We start from the raw sequence: 8,402 nt of genomic DNA on the forward strand, positions 1-8,402 counted from the left end.
TTCCTTTGTCTATAATTTCAGATAGAGAAGCTCAATTTATTTCCCATTTCTGAAGATATTTCAAGAAAAGCTTGGGCACGCAGGTAAAGCTTAGTACCGCCTTTCATCCTCAAACTGATGGGAAAGCAGAGCACACAATTCAAACAGTTGAAGAAATGTTGAGGGCGTGTGTGATTGACTTCAGAGGTAGCTGGGATGACCATCTGCTTTTGATATAGTTCTCGTAAAATAATAGCTACCACTCCAGCATTGGGATGACACCGTTTGAGGCATTGTATGGTAGGAGGTGTAGATCTCCAGTTGGGTGGTTCGAGGTTGGAGATTCATCCATTTTGGGTCTAGAGATCATTCATTAGTCCTTAGAGAAGGTTAGAGTAATTAGGGACAGGTTGGCTATTGCTTACAACCAATAGAAGTCATATGCAGACAACAGAAAGCGGCCCTTCGAATTTGAGGTTGGTGACTAGGTTTACTTGAATATATCACCTATGAAAGAGCTGATGATATTTGGTAGAAAAGGGAAGTTGTGTCCGAGGTATGTTCGGCCATATAAGATCCTAAAGCGTGTGGGTGAGGTGGCCTATGAGTTAGCATTGCAAGTGGAGCTAGCTTCTGTGCATCCAATCATTCATGTCTCTATGTTGAAGAAGTGCCTAGGTGATTGATATACTCGAACTTACTTCTCAAATAAGAAGTAAAGCGGTCGTGTCAAGTAAATAACCCAACTAGTGAGGTCGGGATCGTTCCCACAAGGAAAATAGTTTAGACTTAACTTCAATCTATTACTACTATTGTTTAGTCAATTACTTCCTTGGAAAGCAAAAATGATAAAAAAAGGGGGGGTTTCTATTCCTAAACAAATGAAAATAACTATTGAAATAAAAGGAGACAACTAACAGCTTCGAATGTTGGAGTTTAATCAATTAATCAAAGTAACTAGCGTTTACGTGTTCCCCACAGGTTCATAACTTGATAAGTCTAACTATAAAAATTCTTTCCTAGTATCTTGCATGCAAAGTGAGAAGTTATGAATTTCTAAAACATTGGTCTAGCATCTAGAAAATGTTACTCCGCACCTTGGTCCGGCTACGTTTGTTGCTATCCTAACCCTTATCTTTACCTCATATTAAGCATCGTATTCGATATTTGACTAAGTTATTACCTCGTACCAATCAATATTAGCCTATTAGATAAAAAGGGGGGTTTCTATTCCTAAACAAATGAAAATAACTAGCGAAATAAAAGGAGACAACTAACAGCTTCGAATGTTGGAGTTTAATCAATTAATCAAAGTAACTAGGGTTTACGTGTTCCCCACAACTTCATAACTTGATAAGTCTAACTATAACAGTTCTTTCCTAGTATCTTGCATGCAAAGTGATAAGTTATGAATTTCTAAAACCTTGGTCCGGCATCTAGAAAATGTAACTCCGCACCTTGGTCCAGCTACGTGTGTTGCTATCCTAATTCTTATCTTTACCTCATATTAAGCATCGTATTCGATATTTGACTAAGTTATTACCTCGTACCAATCAATATTAGCCTATTAGATAGTATACACTAAATCTATGTTAATAATTCTTTTCCTATTATCGACCTTCTTGGTACATGCGAGATACTATTTTAGAATTATTATTTTAGTTAGGTTTTACCTCATTATTTACCTATGGTTCCCACAACCCTAGTTATGGAGTTTAGTTACCCATAGTCATAATCACAATATTCAAATATATGATATAAGAATTCATGTACTTACTTCAATGAGAAAGAGTAAAATCCGAAAGTTCACTTGATTAATCAGCAAAAGTCACCAACAATCAATGATAAAAGTCTCAAGTTAATCAATAATCTCTCAAAGAGTCTACAAAATAATCAAGATTCTCACAAAATTCAAAGTTCTAACAATGGTCCAGAGTCTAACCTCAAAAACGAGGCTTTTAGAATTATTTATAGAAAAAAAAACCTAATTAAACAAGGACTCTATTTGCTGAAATCTGTCAAAACGCGACTGGGTCAATGAACCTCGCGATGGATTGTCGTGGTCACGACGGGCCTTCATGGATTCCTTTTCCGATACTTGTGCAATTTTCTACTGCTGCTCTCTTCATTATCCTCGACGGCAGATATGACGGATCGTTACGAGCACAATGGTCCGTCGAGGGTCTCTGTTCCAAAACACTTGAACTCTTGGAATATGGGTACTGGGCTACTTCTGTGATCTTAATGACTAACCTGCAGGACGGACCGTCATGGCTACGACGGTCCGTCACGCTTTCCGTAACCCCACACTTAGTCAGACTTCCCCATCTTCCTTTAGCAGCTGCACTACGCTGCCACCTACGGACCGTCACAAGCATGACGGACCGTTACAAGCTCCGTAGGTGGTCTCTTCTGCATTTCGTCGCTCAAAAACCTCCACATTCATCTTTGGACAGATTTCCTGCAAATAAGGAGAAACATATAAAAAATTAGCATAAAAAGGCTTTTGGACACACTAAACTTAAGGAAAAAGTATTAATAATATCGTGAAACCACGGTATATCAACACCTTAAACTTAAATTCATTGTTTGTCCTCAAGCGACCCACTATGACTCAATACACAATCTTTGTACAATAGTATCCATGTTTTATCCTTTGCAATCATTTGGCTACAATCCCGATTAATATTATCATATTTGTGCATGCTATCACTATTAGGCTTTAATTATGTGGAATCAGACCATGACACAGACTCACCATGCACTAACACCTATCCTCTTCAATTTCTCACCGAGGTGCTAATATTTCCGATAATGAAACTAGTGTCCTCACTTCAAACAAAATCCTCATTTTTCACACGATGATTTCAGTTTGAGTATAAGAATTACTTTTCAACACTCACTCTCAGAACAAATTCACACTCATTCATACCTATGTCCATAAGCTTTCCCTTATTTTCGCTGCTTTAAGTTCGCTATACAACCCTTAGGATCACGATAGGACTTTCTTAGCTTGTAACATAGGCTCAGGGTCAGGTAGGGTATATTTAGGTATACTTTAGTGACTTTTTTGCCCTCCTTGACGTATCGGCTAAACATACCATTTTCTATCATTTTATTTTGCCCAGTTTCCCACATTCTTTCACCTTGCTATTTTCCCTTTTTTCTTCATTTGTGTATGTGACTCTCTTCTTTTCTTGCTTGTATATTTTTTTTATATTTACTTTTCGTTCAACTAATTTTTGAGTCACTTTACTTTTGTTCTTTCTCTCTCTTTATTCTTTCAACCCCACTTTCTAGAGCATTCGTCATAATATCCACCCTCAACTCATTGCTTTGCCATGAGTCAAAGTACACAATGCCCAAAGTTGGGTCATGGCCATAAAAAGTTTGTTTACTATATTAGCCACCCTCAACTTATGCTTTTAGCATAAGCTGAGGTGCACATGTCTAAGGAGGGACCAGGGCCAACACATTATTCCCAGAAAAGATCAATTGGGGTGAGAATGAAAGGTCTAATTTAAGCTCAAATCATTTGGATCAAAGAAGGATAAATTTCATTTGGTTTTCTTTTATTTAGGCTAAAAATGGGCTACATTGAATAATGACCTATGATCCTTTAGATCAGTTCAAATAGTGCACTATTCAAATCTTCCTCACACTCACTTGACATCTCATCACTCTACCACATTATCAGAAACCTAGTTTGAATTTTAGACTTAGGGTAATGCAGTGGTGTACCTCTATGTCATGCTTAGAGCCACACATTTATCAATTACTATGCCTAGTCATGCATCATTTTCCATTTTATCAGGATATCATTTTAGCCATCATGCTCTACAATTAAACTATGTACACAAGATATAGACATGCCGGTTCAAAAGAAAAAGTAATCAGTCTTTCGGGGAAAAAGAACACAGGCGATAAAACCCCAAAAGAGGATAGTGAATTGGGCTACTCAGACTTCACCCTAGCACTCACTTTCCATTTACCCCACCCCAAACAAAAAGACATGCCATTGTCCCCAATGCATAAGAAAATTTAAATACTAGAGTGGTAGGTGATACGCTCAAAACTTACTTTCAAATAAGAAGTAAAGCGGTAGTGTTAAGTAAATAGCTCAACTAGTGAGGTTGGGATCGTTCCCATGAGGAAAATAGTTTAGACTTAATATCAATTTATTACTACTAATGTTCAGTCAATTACTTTCTTGGAAAGCAAAAATGATAAAAAGGGGGGTTTCTATTCCTAAATAAATGAAAATAACTAGCGAAATAAAAGGAGACAACTAACAGCTTCGAATGTTGAGTTTAATCAATTAATCAAAGTAACTAGGGTTTACCTGTTCCCCACAGGTTCATAACTTGATAAGTCTAACTATAACAATTCTTTCCTAGTATCTTCCATGCAAAGTGATAAGTTATGTATTTCTAAATCCTTGGTCCGGCATCTAGAAAATGTCACTCCGCACCTTGGTCCGGGTACGTGTGTTGCTATCCTAACCCTTATCTTTACCTCATATTAATCATCGTATTCGATATTTGACTAAGTTATTACCTCGTACCAAACAATACTAGCCTATTAGATAGTGTACACTAAATTTATGTTGATAATTCTTTTCCTATTAGCTACCTCCTTGGTCCGGCAAGTAGCATTAAGGCGAGTTCTAACGTTGGCCATCCGTTAAAAAGAATTCTAAGCGAAAGAATTATTAATATATGCAAGACACTATTCTAGAATTGTTATTTTAGTTAGGTTTTACCTCATTATTTGCCTATGGATTCCACAACCCTAGTTATGGAGTTTAGTTACCCATTGTCTTAATCACAATATTCAAATATATAAGAATTCATTTACTTACTTCAATGAGAAAGAGTAACATCCGAAAGTTTACTTGATTAATCAGTAAAAGTCACCAACAATCAATGATAAAAGCCTCAAGATAATCAATAATCTCTCAAAGAGTCTACAAAATAATCAAGAGTCTCACAATATTGAAAAGTCTAACAATGGTCCAGAGTCTAACCTCAAAAACGAGGTTTTTTGAACTATTTATAGAAAATAAAAACCTAATTAAACAAGGATTCTAATTGCTGGAAATCTGTCAAAACGCAGCTGGGTCGACGGACCTCACGACGGATCATCGTGGTCACGACAGACCGTCATGGACTCCGTCGTCCCATATTTGTGCAATTCCTTCTTCTGCTCTCTTCATTACCCTCGACGGCTAGTATGACGAACCGTCATAGGCACAACGTTTCGTCGATGGTCTTCGTTTCAAAACACTTAAACTCTTGGAATATGAGCACTGTGACTACTTCTCTAAACATCATGACGAACCTGCAGGACGAACTATCATAGACACGACGGACTGTCATGGACTCCGTAACCCCACACGTGGTTAGACTTCCCCATCTTCCTTCAGCAGCTACACTACGCTGCCACCTACGGATCGTCACAAGCTCCGTAGGTGGTCTCTTCTGCATTTCTTAGCTCACAAACCTCCGCATTCATCTTTGGACAAATTTCCTTCAAATAAGGAGAAACTTATATAAAAATTAGCACAAAAATAATTTTGGACACACAGAACTTAAGGAAAAAGTATTAATAATACCGTGAAACCATGGTATATCAGTAGGTGAAGCAAACCTGGGGCGCAAAGCGCCGACGATCAGCAAGCTGTTGGATCCGTTTCCCCGAAACCCACTACCTCTGTAATCTGGACACCCTCAATTGTGTCCTCAACATTAAAAACACTATCAGCAGTGTCTCCCGCGATCTCCACAGTTCTGGAGCTAGACGCCCCAGCAGCTAACTCTTCTGCTCTCATCTGATGCGCCTCCACCTCAGCAAACGAGGCTCTCCTCGCAGCCTCCATCTCACGACGCTCCTTCTTACGTGCTCGCACGTCATCCTCCTCTCGACCCCTACGCCTCTTGGAATGCTCTCAAGGAGAGGTGGTGGAATGTTTGAAGTGGCGAATAGGGCCGCCATCACTGTGTCTTCAACAGGGTCTGCAGAAGGGGCCTCAGACTCAGGCACCCTAGCCTATAAGATTGTGTCAATATCTGCTCGAAGACTGTCGACCGCAGCCTAAAGGGTCGACACATACACCGGAGGGGCTAGTCGGGCTATGACGTGCAACTCAAAAACGTCTAAGTGCTGATGAACCTCAGCGATCTTCCATTCTGTGTGCTAGAACATTTTTTGCTCCAAGCGCTCTTTTTCCTCAGCAATAGACTTCTGCATCCAAGGATGGATGTGATGCAGAAGTGTGGCCATCTGTGCCTCTAATTTCTTTACCCTAGCAAGTGGGACCAGAGCGGAGAAAAGGGCTGAGCGAGAGGAGCTCGAGGCAGTGCTATTACCCGGGATAGACTCGACCGGGGTAGTGTTAGTGGAAGCCGCCTTCGTAGTTGTGCGGTCAGTGCTACCGTCTCATCTAGATTGTCACCAAGAGGAGGCAACTCTGGACGCTGCCCTCTTCTTGGAGCCAACTTATTGGCCTCATCCCTGATGAGGCCGATATCAATTGTGCCCAACGGGGTCTTCAATTGATCAATGTGCCATATAGGCACACCGGAAGACCTGTATAGAGAAAATATAATGCACGGGAAAGGGTAAGTAGTTGTGACCTTAAAATCCCTCTTGTGCATGACCACTTGTAGAAGCCACGCAAAATCCACCTTGAACCCGGCTATCATTGCCGCCATCAGTACTACTCGATCCCATGTGACGATATTATCAGCGGATGTAGGGGAAAGGTAGTGGCGGACAATCAACCACAAAAACATCAGTGTGAAAGTCAGGTTAGCCTTCTTTATGGCCCTCTTCGGCTCAGTCACCCAGTCGGCACCCTCTCCATGAATGGACAAGTGAAGGGCCATTCACCTCTTGGTGGTCTCTCTCAGCGATGGCTCACACAGAAATTGGCCATCTTTGAGAATCTGCCATCGGTAGTCAAACTCGGTAGTGAGAGGGGTCCGATTAGCATCAACATTCTCGCCGTATAGAAACAGGCAGATAGCAAGCAAGGATATATCAACCGGAACGTACACGTACTCGGACCTGCTCCTGTGGGGCCTGTTTGCCGGGGGCAGCCCGCCTATCAATCTGCGATCGGAGAGTCGCTACATAGGATACATAGAACTCTCGGACCAGCTCTTAGATATAACGTCCCAACGAACGTGCTCGCCACTCCAGTCGATGTCTGGTGAATCGTAATGTGGTCTGCTGGGTTAGTAAGAAGAGTACAATAATTAATCTAAACAAATGGGAGGCGTGGGAATCAAACCCACGACCTCCAGGTAGAGAGTGAAGGAAGATAAAATAAAGAAAAGGAAATGTGAGGCATGGGAATCGAACCCACGACCTCAAGGTTGGAAAGGAGAATGACAAAATTAAATGAGAAAACAAAGTGAGGCTATGGGGGCTCGATCCCACAACCTCATTGCCAAATATTCCAAGCCTAATAAACTTAAATTTTTTTAAAATAAAATAAAATAGGAGGCTATGGGGGTTTGAACCCACCACCTCACAACCTCTAGCGAAATTTAAAACAAAAAAAAGGAGGCTGTGGGGGTTCGAACCCACAACCCCCCAATGCCCTAGCGAAAATAAAAGAATAAAATGAAAGAGGTTGTGAGGGTTCGAAACCCACAACCCTTCGTAAAATTTAAGAGGAGACCAAGTAGAATATTTAACGTACAATGTTAATGTTGGGGTTCAATCTAGAGTCCCAATGTTATGGAGATTAAAAAGAAAATCAATGAAAAATGTAAATGCTATCAAGTGATTCAAATGTGGATTTTCTTGCCCAAATTTCTGTATTTATACATAAGTCATACATGAACAAAATATCCTAGAATAATGCCACCTAATTAGATCGAAATCAAGATCTTGTCATATATACAAGATACATAAGTCTTGTATTACATAATCTTAGGAATGTTTGAATTACTTAACGAACTATGAATGAAGCCCCATGGCTTGTGTGTATAGGCTCATAAGTTTAGAATACGTTCAAAAGTAAGTGAACCTAATATGTATGCAATGAAATGAACAATGAAATGATTAAATGAACGATTAAATGATAAAATGAACAATGAAATGATGAAATGATGAAATGAACAATGAAATGATGAAACCCTAGAAGGGGTAAATAAGGGTGTGAAACACACTAAATGGCCAAGTGCATTGGGATATGATGAAATGAACATTCACTTAATAAGAGGTGACTAACTATGAAAAGAAAAGGTGCTAATGGTAAGGAATGTGGTGACAACATGATACGAGGCTAATTTAAATGATGAGAGAAATCTCAAATGAGCCTATGTAAATATAACCAAACATACTCACCTAAGAGAGTGTAAGATAATGAAGAGACCAGTCTCTATGAACACTCTAATGAAAGTATTGAGCTT

The sequence above is a fragment of the Solanum lycopersicum genome, chromosome 7 (genome assembly GCF_036512215.1).
Source record: "Solanum lycopersicum chromosome 7, SLM_r2.1".
Taxonomy (NCBI): domain Eukaryota; kingdom Viridiplantae; phylum Streptophyta; class Magnoliopsida; order Solanales; family Solanaceae; genus Solanum; species Solanum lycopersicum.